Source organism: Nyctereutes procyonoides, unplaced genomic scaffold (assembly GCF_905146905.1).
Source record: "Nyctereutes procyonoides isolate TBG_1078 unplaced genomic scaffold, NYPRO_anot_genome, whole genome shotgun sequence".
NCBI lineage: Eukaryota > Metazoa > Chordata > Mammalia > Carnivora > Canidae > Nyctereutes > Nyctereutes procyonoides.
In genome coordinates this window covers 31,551,823-31,568,391 of record NW_026575049.1, presented here as the reverse complement: position 1 = coordinate 31,568,391, position 16,569 = coordinate 31,551,823, and the positions used below count along the sequence as shown (strand labels likewise).

General features: G+C 41.2%; 1 protein-coding gene and 1 long non-coding RNA gene across 2 annotated transcripts in view; one reads left to right on the top strand and one right to left on the bottom strand.

The window, feature by feature from the left end:
* SYN3 (synapsin III) overlaps positions 1-16,569 on the bottom strand; it is a 455,217-nt gene that overhangs the window by 353,239 nt on the left and 85,409 nt on the right. The gene's annotated exons all lie outside the window — the stretch shown is intronic.
* The window catches only part of LOC129511531 (uncharacterized), a 65,246-nt gene continuing 62,504 nt past the window's right edge, over positions 13,828-16,569 (top strand). Inside the window, exon 1 of the long non-coding RNA XR_008664856.1 lies at positions 13,828-13,967. This is a non-coding gene — a long non-coding RNA (uncharacterized LOC129511531). The remainder of the gene's footprint in view (positions 13,968-16,569) is intronic.

The following is a 16,569-nucleotide window of genomic DNA, read 5'->3' as shown; positions in this document are numbered from 1 at the left end:
ATACAATATCCTGCAAAAGGCAAAACTACCGGGGCACTTGGCGAGATGAGCACTGGGTTATGCTATATGTTGGCAAATTGAACACCAATAAAAAAAATTTTTAAAAAGGCAAAATTATAGAGACAATAAAAAGATCAGTGGCTGGTAGGGGTTGGGTGGGGGGAGGAATGAATAGGAAGAGCACATGGGATTTTTAGGGCAGTGAAACTGTTTTATAGGATACATGGTAGATATACGCCATGATACATTTATCAAAATCCACACAATGTGCAACAAGGAGAGTAAACTCTACTGTAAACTAGGACTTTGGATGATTACGACATGTCAGTGTAAGTTCAAATGTAACACTCTGGTGGTGGATGTTGATAGTGGCAGGGGCTGCACACCTGTGGTATTTGGGAAATCTGTACCTTCTGCTGAATTCTGCTGTAAACCTAAAACCTCTCTATAAAAGTAAAGACTAGGGGCACCTGGGTGGCTCAGTGGTTGAGCGTTTGCCTTTGTCTCGGGACATGATCCTGGAGTCCCAGGATCGAGTCCCACATTGGGCTCCCCTCAAGGAGTTTGCTTCTCCCTCTGCCTGTGTCTCTGCCTCTCTCTATGTGTCTCTCATGAGTAAATAAATAAAAATCTTAATAAAAAATTAAAAATTAAAGTCTATTAGTTAGAAAGGAAGGAAGGATGGAAAGAAGGAAAGAAAGGAAAAAAAAAAGGAAAACTTACCCTGGCTGCTATGTACAGAATAGACTGGAGTGGGCAGGGAGAATGGGGAGGACCAGTTAGGTTTTTCGTTTTTTTGCTGAGCTCCTTGGGCAAGTTACATAAGCTCTGAGGGCTTCAATTTCTTCATCTGTGATATGGGGACAAGCATATAAAGTGACACAGTGTACTGGAAAAACCTTGCAGAAAGCCTGGCACAAGACAGGCATTCAGTTCACACTAGCCTAATGTGAAAGAATGAGTATGACAATGTAAAGAATCGGAAAGCGTGTCAGGACACAAAAGCTCTTTATGTGGTGATAGTGGACATCCTGTGATGGTAAAACACAGGTAGCTTCACAGCAGGTAAAAACATCTCACCATTTATTAGCAGAGGCAAAAGTATTTATCAGAGTGCTGCCCCAGTGCTAAAGCAGTTTCATGCTTTGGGGAAAATCAGTGGCAATAACTGTAAGATTTGTTGAGAGTTAACTCTGTGGCAGGCACTGTTTTAAGTGCTTTATGTGAATAAGCCCATTTCATTTCCTCAACCAGGCCTTGCACTAAGCACTGTAATTATCTTTGTTTTGTATCCAGGGAAACTGAGGCACAGAACAATTCATCAGTGTAAGTGACATAGTGGGCTTAAAAGATTGAAAGATACAAACTTGAGTTAACTGGGGAAATAGGCTGTGCCAGCACAGAATGGTTATAAGATGGCACCAAACAGACCAGCCACAATCAATGATTACATCATGTGGGAAGCAGTATGGTTTAGCTGTTAAGAGCAGGCATTAGAATTAGCCTGCCTGGGTTTAAATCCTGGCTCTTCCACTTTCTGTGTGACCTTGGGCAAGCTTTTCAGCTACTCTTTGATCACAACAGGACATATCATATCATGAGTTGTGTTGAGGGTTAAATGATAAGTTACGGGGCACCTGGGTGGCTCAGTTGGTTAAGCGTCTGCCTTCGGCTCAGGTCATGATCTCAAGGTCCTAGGATCGAGCCCCGAGTCAGGCTCCCTGCTCAGTGGGGAGTCTGCTTCTCAGTTTGCCTCTGCCCTTCGCCGTTCGTGCTCTCTCGCTCGCTCTCTCTGTTCTTGCTCTCTCAAATAAATAAATAAAATCTTAAAAAAAATAAATGATAAGATGCATGTAACTCACTAGCTTATTATAGGGAGAATAGTAAGAGATCAATATATGTTTCAGAACAAAGGAGGACAATAAGAATTTCTGAAAGCATAAGCCTGAGGCTTCAAAGGGTAGGACTCAAGCCCAATGGTTATCACGTTCGATGCTAGGTGCCAGCTAGCTGCAATGATGAAAGCAACATGTCTACCCTTGAGGACCTCTCAGCCTGGTGACGGGAAGTGGGCTTAAAAGAAAATAAAACAAAAGGAGGAATATAAGAATCAGTCACTCATTCAACCAAAATAGTGCCAGCCACTGTTATAAGCACTAGGGATATAGTGACTTGTAAAACAGGTGAGATTCGTATACTCAAAGAGCTTATATTTTCATGCTGGAGACAGATAAGGAACACTTTTGTAGGGGCCTTGCAGACCATGGTTAGGACTGTGAATATCACTCTAAGAAGGATGGGAAATCTTTGGCAGATTTTAAACATGGGCTTGGTATCTGATTAAATTTTGGAAGAATCACTTTGGTTGCTGTTTGGAGCATGGATTGAAGGGGGATTAATGTGTCCTCAGACTCTTCACTGCTGTTTTCATCAAGAGATGGAGTCTCCTTAAATCTAGTTTTCCCCTGTGCCTGTCTCTGGCCACTAGAACATGGCAGCAGCAATGTTGTATACCTTCTAACTCTGCCTTGAAGACACTGACACCTTCCACCCCTCTTGTAACCTGACCTCTTGAAAACCAGCTGCCATATGAGAAGTCTGACTCTCCTGAGACTGCACTCCTATGAGGAACTGAATTAGCCATGTGGAGAAAGAGGGGTCAGTCAGGTGGAGGGACACTGAGGTACCAAGCCTGAGTATGAAGCCTACTTGGGCCTTCCAGCCCAGCCAAGCCACAAGCTGCATGCAAGCCCACCAACACTGCTTGCAGCAGAAGTACTGCCTGACCAAGTCCAGATTCCTGACCCACAGATTGCAAGCAAATAAAAATGGTTGTGGCTTTAAGCTGCCACTACGTTATGGGGAAGTTTGTTTTATAGCAATTGAGACGTGGGTGATGGCAGAAGCAAGGAGACCAGTGAGGAGGGTACTGCAGAAATCCATGAGACAGAGAAAGGTGAATTGGCCTATGGTAGGAATGTCCCAGAAAAAAAGCTGTCCATCTTAATATAACATCTGATGTTTATATATGACTTTATAGTCTATCAAATATGACCTCCTTTGATTCTATCAATTGTCCTTCATTTACAAATGAGGAAACAAGCTCACAGAGGAAATAATTATTGCTCTAAAGCCCTACAGGCAGTAAGTGCTAGAGACAGACTTTGAACCTACAAATTTGTTTAGTATATGTCACTAAAATTTTGACTTATTTTAAAACTACATAAAATAAAATCATGTAGCATCCTGTGTTGCAGCTGTCTGCCTCCTGCTCCTTTCCATTTGGCTGGTTGTACGATGGTTCTTAAAGTGGAGTCCAAGGAATTGGCATTGGAATCTAGTAGAGAAAGCTCGACAAAATGCACATTCCTGGGCCCTGCCCAGGAATCAGGCTTTCTGCTAATAGGGCCTGAGCATCTGAATTTTAATAAGCAGGGCAGAAGTTTCCCAAATTCATCACCTTCACAGGAAATTGGAAAGTCATTGAATTGGTGGATCTACACACCCTCAGGAAGCAGGTGGACTTGCTTAAATGCAGAGAGAGAGTCTGAAAACAGTTTAGCAGAATAAATGATCACTGCATGCATGTTGTGGGGTTCTTCTCACTCTACCATGTTGCCTGGGGTGGGGAGGGGGTCCTAGATCGTCTCCTCCTCTCCCTCCCTCCTTCTACCAGGCTTATCCTGAGAAGTCAGGAAGGAGAGAGTGTGCAAGACAAGTGATGGGGTGGCAGGGTGAGGAAGGGGCAGAGTGCACATTTGGAGAGCGGACACTGGTGGCAGACCTACCCTGTTTTAGTCTCTCCAAGTAGGCATTATTTCCATTTCACAATTGAAAAACCTGGAAATCAGGAGGTGGGGTTCCTCATGCAGCCATACAAAGAGCAAGTCAAGATTGGAACCCAAGACCACCACCTGACTCTGACCCTAAGGTTTTCCCCGGTATTGGTATCAAGCTGTGCCAATCAGGTAGCAGGATTGTATGATAACAAAATCACAGTACTGTGGACCCTGCTCCTCTACTCATTAGCTGTGTGGCCTCCGACTAGGCATTCCCCTTCTTGCAAAGTGTCCATTTTTTTCAAAAGCAGATGAAATTACCTACCACTGAGAAGTACCGGGTACCCAGTAGCCTTTCAGTAAAAAGTAATTGCTTAGGAATGAGAAAAGGCCAGGACACCGAAACCAAAAGGGTGAAGTGACCATCAGGGCAATTTCTTTTCTTTTTTTTTCTTTCTTTCTTTCCTTTCCTTTTTTTTTTTTTTTTTTGAGACAGAGAGAATGAGAGCAAGTGTGGGGGAGGGGCAGAGAGAGCAGGGAGAGAGAATCCCAAGCAGGCTCTGCCTCCAGTGCAGAGTTATGCGCAGCTCAGTCTCACGACCCTGACAGCATGATCTCAGTCACAATCAAGAGTCGGATGCTTAGGGATCCCTGGGTGGCACAGTGGTTTAGCGCCTGCCTTTGGCCCAGGGCGCAATCCTGGAGACCCGGGATCGAGTCCCATGTCGGGCTCCCGGTGCATGGAGCCTGCTTCTCCCTCTGCCTGTGTCTCTGCCTCTCTCTCTCTCTCTCTCTCTCTCTCTCTCAGTGTGCCTATCATAAATAAATAAAATAAAATAAATTAAAAAAAAGAGTCGGATGCTTAACTGATTGAGCCACCCAGGCACCCCATGTGCAGCTTCTTCCACAGTAAACTGTTAGGCTGGGAATGGGTCCCCCCAGGGAACATGAAATGGGACCCAGCACCAGAGCCATTCCCAGGAGGGGCTATAGCATGTGGGAAGGTGCAGAAGACTGCGTGGGCTGGCTGGTGGTCTTGCAGGCCTCTCCCACCCCGAATTTCTGTGATTCTGGGAATCAGGAGCCACACTGTTTTTCTCTGTCAGAGTGCCGCTCCTTCTCCTGGGGGAGTTGGCAGATCTGCCGCTGGCCGGTTGGCTGGAGACACATGGGCAGCAGAGCCTGGCATTTCTTTACAGACTCTCACTGTCTCTTTCTTATGCAGCTTTCTTCCCGTTCCCACGCCCCACCTCTGCAAGTCCCCAGGGATACTGCTTTCTCCTGCAGTGGTGAGGGCAAAGGCCCTGGGTGAAGAGATAGATGGGAGCCTTCCCCCTCCAAGGCTGCTATGCTGGGACCCTCAATGATTCATTGTCTCCGGCCTCCCAGACCCCAACCCCTCCCAGGGAGAGGAGGAGGTGGGCGGTGTGCTGGTCAGCAAGTCCGCGCCCAGTGCAAGCTACTGCTTTACTTTGCAAAGTTGTGGGATTCTTATTCATTCGAAGAGTCGGCTGGTCCTGAATGCTTTCAGCAAAGATTTAGGCACTTTGCCAGGCGCTGCGGGTACAATTCAGAAAAAGAGTCCTTAACCTGATCCTCAAGGAAGGTCCAGTCCAGTGGGAGACAGGGGAATTAAACAATAATGATCAGTTGAAGGCTGGTTCATTCCTTTACTTACTGAACAAATAGTTATTGAGAACATTATATGTGATAGGCAGTGTTCTAGGGCCTGAGAATACAGTGATAACAAAACAAAGTCCCTGCCTACAGTCTTCTGTCCTAGAAAATAATACAATAAAATCTATTACATCTTATTTATATTATGTTATTGTCTAGCTAGCTAGCCACCTACCAATCACCTATAATTTCAAGCAGGAATAAATGCTTAAAGAAAAAAGTGCTATCTATTGTCTATTGTCTAGCTAGCTAGCCACCTACCAATCACCTATAATTTCAAGCAGGAATAAATGCTTAAAGAAAAAAGTGCTCAGTTAGGCCTCGAGAGCAGAAATAGTATAGTCTGGCAAGTCTCTCTGAGGAGGCAGGATTTGATCAGGAATTTGAAAGAAAGTGAGAGGGTGGGGCATGGTAATATCTGCAGAAGTGTTTCAGGATGAAGAAAGCAAGTGTAAAGACTGCACTAGGCCCTGCTCTATCTACTTCATACAAATCACTCAAGGAGTAAGGACCACTTCTTCCCTCTTTACAGACTGGGAAACCAAGAGCTAGAAAGGTGCAGAGGTCCAGGGCCCTGAGGCTTGTGGAAAGTGGGGTTTGGACCCACCCCAGGCAGCTATCCCTCACCTTCACCCATGTGCATGTCTGCCACCAAGAGAGAGGGAAACTCCTCCCACTCCATAGGGTTCACTCTGCTCACTTCATTTCAATTTCTATTTAAGTCACCTTCCCCACTCACACTTCCTCAAATAGCAGTCCCTCTCTAGGTCTTCTTTTGCTTCAACTACTTCTCATGACCTGCCATTAGAATGCATATTTGTTTATTTGTTTGTTTTCCACTTTCTGCAATTTAGATCCAGCTCCACAAAGGCTATTGTCTATTTTGTTCACTGTGGTATCCTCTGTGCCTGGCACATCTTTAATGAATAAATGAAAGGAAAGCAGGGAATGCTCAGTGGGTCTGTAACCATTTAGGAGAGCTAAAGGGAGAACTTTTCCAAACAGGCACAGGGACTGAGGTGGGAGCAGATCCTTCACTCTTCGTAATACTTGCTGGTGTGTACTTGAGAGAGAAAGAGAGAGAGAGAGAGAGAGAGAGAAGCAGATTCCCTGATGAGCAGAAAGCCTGATGAGGGACTTCAGATCTCAGAACCCAGAAATCATGACCTGAGGTGAAGGCAAATGCTTAACTGACTAAGCCACCCAGGTGCCCAATGGAATTTTAAATTCTAGGTTCATGAGGGTCAGAAGACTCTAGGCAATTATGTGTGAAATAAAGAGTAAAGGAACATTGTTTCACAATGTGCTCTGATGGGGTGTTTGAGAGTTCCCAGGACAGAGACAGGGAAGTTGAGAGCTGATCAGGAGCTAATGTGATAGGAGGTTTGAACAAATCACCCTCTTCCCAACCTTCCTAACTACTGTTTGCCCATCTGTAAAATGGGGACACAAAGAAAAGGGAAGAGAGACTCTTCTAACTCTGGACTTCTAAGACTGAATAAAATATCCTCTCCTGTGGGGCAGGTTGACATATCTCTGTCTTGCCCCAAGCATCTTCCCTGGAAACGGTTAAGACTAGGGTGGGTACCAGGGGGAATATCGGAGTCTTTGATGCCTTTCCTCAAGGTCTTGTGTTACTTATGCTTTCTGGCTCCTCTCTTCAACCCTCTCTGAGGTCTGACCTTCTAATGAGCGGATGCACATTATCAGCCACTGTGGTTTGAACGGGTGCCTGTAATTTAGTGTTGCCTAATGCTGGAAACTGAGAGCAGGGCTTGTGTAATTAGGCTGGGGCCTCATTAACGTCTGCCTCCTTGGGTATTTTTCATTCCTGATTTCTCCTGTCCTGCATTTTGAATCCCATCTGTCTGTATAGGCACGGCTGCCCCTTTATTATCACTCCACTGTGGAGCCAGTCTTGAATTTGGGCCCAGAACGGCCACGGCCATCACAAAGCATGAATCTTAACATGCCCTGGGATGGCCCCTGCTCTGCCTTCTAAATAGAATTTTGCAACTTTACTGAGAACCTGGATGTCTGGGTTGCTCTTAAGCACCTCGGGCTGCCTGGCAGCGCACCCTAGTTTGGGAATTTGACAGAAACCAGAGTAAGGGACTCTATCATTTTAATTGCTATAATTACTGATGATTTAACCAACTTGTATGCAATACTTTGCTATTTATAAAACATTACTAGAATCTGACCTTGAACAGACTTGGTCTGCTTTGTTCAATGGTGACTTCCTAAGAGAGTTAGTCTCTTTTTGAGCCTCCTACCCTCATGCTGTGGGGCATCTGTGGAAGGCATCAATCCCGCTCACCGGTCTCTGCTTCTCTTTGGCTGAAATGAGACCCCAGCAGGAACCTGGAGGGCAGGGGAGGGAAGGGTGGTGGTGTTTCTTTCTCATGCCCACCCTGCTTCAGTACCATGACTCTGGAGATAGCCGTGTTCCTCCACTACTGCTGGTTCAAGTGCAGGACTCTCCTGCTCAAGTCTAGGTGAAACCTACTAGATTAAATCTATTAATTCTATTTCCTCTCCTGCCCTTTCATCCCTAGGGATGATAATTGCTTCCTGATGTTGTTACATTCTGGATGCATCACGTTTCCTTAGCCCCACACACTACTCTCTGTAAGTGGTTCCTTCGTTACAATATTTATATAAACCATTTGTGGGTGAATTGTTTTCTGCTTAGCCCCCATCTGATACAATGCTCAATATCTGGAATAAAGCTTGCAACCTAGCAACCCCTTGATAAATATTTATGGAACAAATCAGTAAACTTTTCACCAAAACTATGTAAAATATGATTACCTTTTACAGATAAAGAAATGAAGGCTCAGAGAAGTGGATTCTCAGACCTGGGCAACACATTTCTGACAGAGAGCAACACACACATCCTATACCCAGGATGAGCTTACACCACACTCAATGTCTGGAGAAATCTCTGAGTCCTGCTGCTTCCTGTATAGACTCAAGAGTCCACACATGCCAGTCTGGGGTAGGCTTGACAGGGCCAGAGGCCATGGAATGGACGTGGGTAGACTGAGGAAGAGAATAACAGAGTCTCAGGACATTAAGACACTTGGAAATTCACTTGGCATTGAATCCGAAATCACGGTTCAAATCCAAGTGCTGCCTCTTCCTCTGCCCCAGCTTTATCGTGGTGTGACCAATAAAAACTGCATATATTTAAGGTGTAAAACATGTTTTGATATATGTATATGTTACGAAATGATTACCACAACCAAGCTAATATTCTCCTCACCTAACATAGTTTACCACTTTCCCTCATAAGAGCACTTGAAATCTGCTCACTCAGCAAATTTCAAGTATACATTATTATCACTATGCTCTACATTGTCCCCAGAACTTATTCATCTTATAACTGTGTGTACCCTTTAGCCAATGTCTTCCCATTCCCCAAAATCTGCCAGCCCCTAATAACCACTATTCTATTATTTGTTGCTGTTGGGTTTAGCTTTCTCAGAATCCACATACAAGTGAAATCATGTGTATTTGCCTGGTGTGTCTGAATTCACTTAGCATAATGTCTTCCAGGTTTATCTATGTTGTTGCAAATGGCAGGTTTCCTATTTTTTTTAAGGCTGAATAATATTCTGTTGTATATATACCACGTTGTCTTTACTCATTTATCCACTGATAAATATGTAGGTTGTTTTCACATCTTGGCTACTGTGAATAATGCTGCAATAAATGCGGGAGTGTAAATATAGCTTCAAAACATTTTCTTTTCTTTGAATATATACCCAGAAGTGGAATTGCTGATCCATATAACTCTATTTTTAATTTTTTTATTAAAAATTTAACCTCCATACTGTTTTCCATGGTGGCTGCACCAATTTGCATTCCCACCAAGAGTGCATGAGGGTTCCCTTTTTCCTACATCCTCACCCACACTTGCTACCCTTTGCCATTTTTGTTAATAGTCATGTTAACAGGTGTGCTATGGTATCTCACTGTAGTTTTGATTTGCATTTCCCTGATGAGTGATGTTGAGCATCTTTTCATGTGCCAGTTGACCATTTGTATGTTTTCTTTAGAAAAACGTCTACTAATGAACAAGAGGTTGTGGAAGGGGAGGTGGGCGGGAGGTTGGGGTGACTGGGTGATGGGCACTGAGGGGGGCACTTAGTGGGATGAGCACTGGGTGTTATGCTATATGTTGGCAAATTGAACTCCAATAAAAAAATTAAATTAAAAAAAAAGAAAAATGTCTACTCAGGTCCTTTGTCCATTTAAAAAATTTGGATATTTGGTCTTTTGCTCTGCAGATGTATCGGTTCCTTATATATTTGGGATATTAACCCCTTTACCAGACAGGTGATTTGCAAATATTTTCCCCATTCTGAATGTTGTCTTTTCATGTTGTTGATTGCTTCCTTTGCTGTGCAGATTTTTTTTTTTTTAGTTTTACTTCTGTTATTTTTTTTTCTAGTTTCATGAAATTGTGGTCTAAAAAGATACTTGATATTATTTCAATTTTCTTAAATTTGCTAAAATTTATTTTCTAACTTATATAATCTATCCTGGAGAATGTTTCTTGTGCATTTGAGAAGAATATATATTTTGTTGCAATTGCATGCAGTGCTGTGTCCTTCTGTTAGGTCTATCTGATCTAAAGTGTAATTCAAGTCCAATGTTATCTTACTGATTTTCTGTCTCAGTGATGTAACTTAAGGGTACTGAAGTTCTCTACTATTATTGTACTGCTGTTTATTTCTTCCTTCAGACTTGTTAGTATTTGCTTTTTATATTTAGATGTTCTGATGTTGGGTGCATAGATATAATACATTTGCTATATCCTCTTGATGATCTGACTCCTTTATCATTATATAAAGTCCATTGTTGTCTCTTGTTACAGTTTTTGACATAAAGCCTATTTTGTTTAATATAAGCATTGTGACACTTCTGTTGGTTTTCATTAGCATGGAATATCCTTTTCCATCCCCTTACTTTTAGCCTATGTATATCTTTAAAATAAGTGTTTTTAAAGTTTCCTATAGGCAGCATATTGCAGGATCATGGGGGTTTTTTTGTTTTTGTTTTTGTTTTTTAATTCATTCAGCCACTCTGTGTCTTTTCATTGCAGAATTTAATCCATTTACTTTTAAAGTCGTTATTAATAGGCAAGGACTTACTATTGCCATTTTGTTAATTGTTTTCTGGCTGGTTTGTAGTTCTTTTGTTCTTCTCTTGCTGTGTTCCTTTATGGCTGAACATTTTCTATAGTGGTATGTTTTGAATTTTTCTTTTTTCTGTTTTGTGTATCTCCTATAAGTTTTTGCTTTATGGTTACCATGGGGCTTACATAAAACATCTTATAGTTAATAACAGTCTATTTTAAACCATAACTACTTAACTTTGATCATATACAGATTCTTTTGTACTTATCTCTTCCTACATTTTATGTTTTTGAGGTTGCAATTCACATCATTTTATACTGTATATTCATTAACAAATTATTATAGTTTTTTAAATAGTCATTTAAAAGACACGATACTTTTTTTTAAAAAAAGACTAAATATTATATGAGCATTAAAAGTGACTTACACACCAGTATTACATTATTAGAATATTCTGCATCTGACCAAATACTTAAACTTTATCGATGAATTTTATTCTTTCATATGTTTCATGTTTATCTAAGGACACTAATTAGTGTCCTTTCATTTCAGTAAATTCCCACCGACTAAAAGTCAGGTGCATGAATCTTCTCAATATTTTCCTACCAGATGGCTGTGGTACTTTTGCACAACACTCATAAGGAGGAACATACTGCCTCTTTAAGCAGCTCTATGAAGCAGTCTCCCCCTTGCTGAAGACATGGGTCCAGTGAAGTGGTGCCCCACACGGGCTCTGAGGTCAAACTGCCTAGGTTTAAATACTAGCTTTGCCACTTACCGGCTGGAGACCTTGATTCCATTACCCAACTCACTGGCGCTTCAGCCTTCTTATCTAGAAAATGTGGATTATAATAGTACATATCTTATAGAGTTGCTGAAAGGATGAAATGAGTCAATACATGTTAAGTGCTTGGAACAGTGCCTCGCACGTAGGAAATGCTATAAAGTGTTTGTTAAATAAAAATTCATGAATTTTGTATGTGTAATTCAAGCTGGCTTAATCAAAAAGGGATTTTTTTTGGCTAAGGTTTGGAGATGAATCTGGATCCAGGGCCTTCAATAACATCATCGGGTCATTCACTCTCTGTCCCTCCCTTGGCTATACTTTCCTTTGCCTTGGCTTCAACCCTAGCAAAACCTCAAGGGAAAAAAGAGATGGCCACCAGCAGCTCAAGGTATCCGTCCCACCAGCTCAGCAGCCCCAGCAGAATGCACTTGTGTCTCCCACCCAAGGGTTCCAGTAAAAGTCTCACAATGGATCCTCATTGGCTTGTCTTAGATCCCATTACAATATTCTGATTCAGTCTGACACCAAATGACATCAGCTCTAGACACCACACAGACTGTATACTGGGAAGGGGTCACCCATATGAAAAATCTAGATGTTGTGCCTCAGAGTAGAAAGGATGGATGCTGGAGAAAACCAGCTGTGGTCTGCTCTACCATCCATTCTGGTCAACTTTTCTGAAGGCATTTCTTATAAGCATGACTTCAGAAAATGTAGGCCTTGCTCATACTGCACACTTGAAAGTGATTAAAGTCATTTTCAGTGCAACACCTAAGTCTCTTTGAAAGCGTATATTGCAAGTCAAGAACTCTGCTCAACGTTCCTACTTTGGTAGACCACAGCTGGGCTTGAAACAGTACTATGTGGCAGAGAAAGATTCCTACTGACTCCGTCCCTTCCTGCAGGATACATCGTGAGTTGGGCTGGGGTTACCTGGTTTGTATGCACATTCTCTCAGGTCTGTGAACTTGTGGCTTGCCAAAACAAGCTGTCCAGCTGACTGTAAGCACCATCCTGGACTTGGACAGAATAAATCTCAACAGCCGCATGGACCTTGAACCCAGTGCTTTGGCTATATTGGCACTGCCCTCACAGCTCTGGTTACTCAAGGTATGGTCTTCTACCAACACCAGCAGCCTCTAGGAGCTTGCCCATACCCTCGCTGCTCAAGCTGAGGCTTCAGGTCTGATAGCATTAGCTTCACTTGGGAGCCTATAGGTAATTCAGGATCTCAGGTGCTATTATTCAAAGACCTAATGAATGAAAATATGCATTTTAACAAGGTCTTTAGGGAGTTGACAGGCACTTAAAATTCGGAAAGCACTACTGTATTAGTTTTCTAGGGCCACCTAAGCAATGTACCACAGACTGGATGGCTTAAAACAATAGGAAAGTGTTCTCTCACAATTTTGGAGGCTAAAATTCTGAAATACAGGTGTCAGCAGAATTGGTTTCTTCTGAGGGCTGAGAGGGAATTTGTTCCATGCCTGTCCCTCCCTCAGGGTGACTGACAGCAATCATTGGCTTTCCTTGGGCTTGTAGATACATCACTTCACTCTGTTTTCATCATCACATGGCACTTTTCCCTGTCTCTGTGTCAGGCAGCACACTTAGCCCCAGCTGACCCAGACCCAGTGCAGGGCCGATGTGAGAGCTTTCTGGGGGAAGTTCTCCATCAGCCTACACACTGGAAACACCTAGGGAGCATAAAAACTACAGATTCCCAAATCCTACCTTCAGAGATTCTGGCAAAACTGGTTTGGCATATTGCCTGGCCATCAGAATTTTAAAACACTTCCTAGATAATTCTAATCTGTAGCCAAATTTGAGGTCTAATAGGATGGACATTCTCGTTTCTATAAATTACAAAATAAGACAATTCAGTTCCTTTCCCAGATAGAGGAGTGGGGCATAAGCACAGATAAATTTGATAATTTCTGAAGTATAATTTGAGGCATTTGTTTGGTGCTCATAAATTTAAAATTAGTCTCTTTCTTATCTTTATGATAATGCATTACTTCCTTTGCCCTAGTAATGTTTTTCACCTGGAAATCTCTTTTTCCCCCCTGATATTAGTACAGCTACATCACCTAGCTTTCTTTTTAGTTAAATGGTATATATATATTTTTTGCATCCTTTAACTTTCAAACTTTTTATATTCCTATGCTTTAGATAAATATCTTGAATAGAATATAGCTGGATTTTAAAAAAATCTACTGTGAAAATTCTGATGCAGATGCCCTATAAATTACAGCATTCAGTCTTTTTATACTTAATGCAATTAATGATATATACTCCTGATAGCAAATAGTTTAACTTACAGGATACTTTCTGAAGGTTGTAGTTCTCACAAGTGACCATGAGAGGGCGACTCCAGTGGACTCAGACATTTATAGCCTTGAAGGGACAGAAGAAACCAGGCATTTTCTCTCTCCACCACTGCTTCCAAGGGTGTGCCTTCCCTACAATGTTTGGGCATCCTCTGACCATGGGAAGAATAAGGATGTGTGCTTGAGGACAGAAGTGTGGTGAACTGGGGAACAAAAGAGCAGCCCAGTGGTCATGCCCATCCATGGGGTAAGTGTAGCTGAAGGTATTCATTGGGTTATGAGCAGAAGCTATTGACCAACTTGTATAGAAAATTTTCAGTACTTTATAACCAGCACTGCTGTACAGGCCATTTATATCAGTCTGCTTATATATTTGGATTTAAATCTACCACCTTATTTTATTTGTAATACACATTCTATGTTGGTTTTTCTTGCCTTTCATGTCTTCTTTTACTATTTCTTCTTTTCCCTCTCTTATAGCTTTTTTTTAAAAAATGCTTTATGTATTTATTTGAGAGAGAGCAAGAGCAGGGTGGCGGAAAGGAGCAGAAGAGAGGAACAAGCAGACTCCACGCTGAGCACAGAGCTCAATGCAGAGCCCAATACCAAGGTCCTGAAATCATGACCTGAGCTAAAATCAAGAGTTGGAGAATTAACTGACTGAGCCACCCAGGTGCCCCTCCCTCCCTTATAGCTTTTAAGTTTTACTGCATTCTTTTTTTTTTTTTCATAATTACCCCAGTATAACTACCTCATTCATCTCTGACTTTTCAAAGCCTATTATTAATCAATATGTTTACTTACCTCTTTGACAATACAATGGCCTCAGAGCACCTTAATTCTATTTTCTCCCAGTCCCTACTATCTTACTGTCATGTATTTTAATTCTTCACGTATTTTTTAAATCTATAAGACATTATAGATTATTATTATAGATATTATTTGAAGACAATATTTATTAATTTTACCACCTTCTTTGTTGTACATATCTTTTTGCAGCTCTATATTATTCCGGAATCATTTTCTTTTTGCCTAAAGCATGTTCTTTAAACTCTTCCCTTAGTGAGGGTATTCTCTGTCTAAATGTTTTCATTTTGCCTTTATTCATAAAAAATGTTTCCCTGAAGATGAAATGAGAGCTTGGCAATTATTTTCTTTTGGCATCTTGAAGATGTCATTCTACCACTGCTGCCTAGGAGCTTTCAGTCTGTTACTCCAATAAAGAATCTGCCTTTTTCTCTCTGGCTGTTTTTAAGATGCTTTTTCTTCATCTTTCTGTACTTACACTATTGCGTGTTGGTGTATAATTCTTTTTATTGATCCTGCTTGAAATTTGCTGAGCTTCTGGTTTTGGTGGTTTGGTAACTTTCTGAAAGATTTTCAAACATTAATTTTTAAGATATTGCCTCTGCTCCATCTCGTTTTGAGATTGTTTAAATGTAAGATTTTCTCAAAAGATCTGATCAACTCTCCTGAATTTCTCATCTTTTTCTCTCTGTGCTTCATTAGATTTCTTCAGTTCACCTTTCACTTCATTATCACCTTTTCAATGGTGTGTAATATGCTGCTAAACACAACACATCCAACAATTTTGATTATTATAGTTTTCAAGTCTAGAAGTTGTATTTGTTTTTTTTAAAAAAATGGTTGTGTCATTTTTTATTACTATTGTTTTCTATTTCTAGAAGATATCTTCAAATCTGTTTTTTTTTTTAACTTAATTATTATTTTTTTAAAGAATTGCTATCTGATAAGTCCAGTACCTTACATCTTTCAGGGTCTCTTTCTGTTGTCTATTGTTTCTGTTTCTTCTCATTCATGGTGTCTGTGCCTGGTTATCTTTGGCTTTCTGCTAGCTATTCTAAAAAAAAATTTATCAAGCCTAGGATGAAAGTACCTTCCTCTACATACAATTTGCTTTTATGTCTGGCATGTTTGGGATCACCATAAACCAAGTTTAAGGCTCCCTAGAAGTTCAATCAAACTGCAATTTAAACTGCAATTACTTGTGAGGACTCATGTACTTATAATTCTCATTTATCTTGAAGATGTGGTCCTCTGGGGTCTCAGCTTATTGTGGGGGGGCTATCATTACTTTCCCCACCTTGTGTGGCCTTGGACATTGACCTCTGTTTCCCTTGTTCCTGCTAGGCTATCAAAATCAATTTTCAAATTTGCTAGACTTCGCAAATGCTCTCAAGAAAAAGGTAACTTTTGTACTTATTCATCTTTCTGGGTTTCCTTTTCCTCATTATTCTCTTCTTGGTAATTCCTTAATGTCTTGCCAACTCTGAAGACTTTCAAGATGATCATTATTTAAAACCAGTTTTTTAAGTTGTTTTCAGTGGCAAGGTTGGTCCAAATAATCTAGCCCATCATTATTAGAAATAGCCAAATAATGTCTTTCTTGGCACATGGTAGTCTCTCAGTAAATGATGGCTGAATTAGTTGAATTATCATAATTTTCCAAACATGCTCTCTTTCTTTGCCTGTCTGCATTTACAAAGACTGTTTCCTACCCTTATGACGCAGAGAATGCCCATATTCTACCACTGACAAGGCTCAAAACCAATGCCACCTCTTCCTCAAAAGTTCTTCCTGTTTTCCTTACTTCCCCAAATCTGAATCCTATTTCTCCCCCAGCTAAATCCTCAGGAGATCTGGTCTGTATTATTCTGGTTAATATATTAATATTAGAAATATAGGTAGAAATATATTAATAGGTAGAAGTCTAAACACAACTCTATCTCTTCTGTGGATTTGTACTTTCTTGACTTTTCTGGGCTTCTGCAGAATTCCCTTACTTCTCTTCAAGCTCAGCATACATTATAAACAGATTCTTTGGAAAA